The sequence below is a fragment of the Tupaia chinensis genome, unplaced genomic scaffold, assembly GCF_000334495.1.
Source record: "Tupaia chinensis unplaced genomic scaffold, TupChi_1.0 Scaffold000403_1, whole genome shotgun sequence".
NCBI classification, from domain to species: Eukaryota; Metazoa; Chordata; class Mammalia; order Scandentia; family Tupaiidae; genus Tupaia; species Tupaia belangeri.
Window position 1 is genome coordinate 961,237 of NW_006159905.1, and position 351 is coordinate 961,587.

Here is a 351-nt window from a genome sequence, read left to right on the forward strand (position 1 = left end):
GGACGAGGCGGCGAGCGCGGGGGCGGCGGGCGCGCTCCGCGGCTTGGGTCGGGGGGCGTGCTGGCGCTGGGGGCCCTGCCACCTGGGTCCCGAGCCAGCGACCCGGGTGATGTGGACTCGGCCGCTGGAATGCCTGGGTTCGCACACAGCCCGGTTCATATTTCTTGTTCTAATGATTCCCCTCCCTGTTCTACTTAATTAAAACCGGGAGAGGGGGGCTGGGGAGATAATTAGGGAGGTCTCCAGCCGCTGCTTAATGAGCCAGTAATTAACCAGCCAGGGAGGGGAGCTGGCCTCTGGCCAGACTGGGGAGAGGCAGCCTCTGGCCTTAACTTTCGTGCCTTCCCCAGC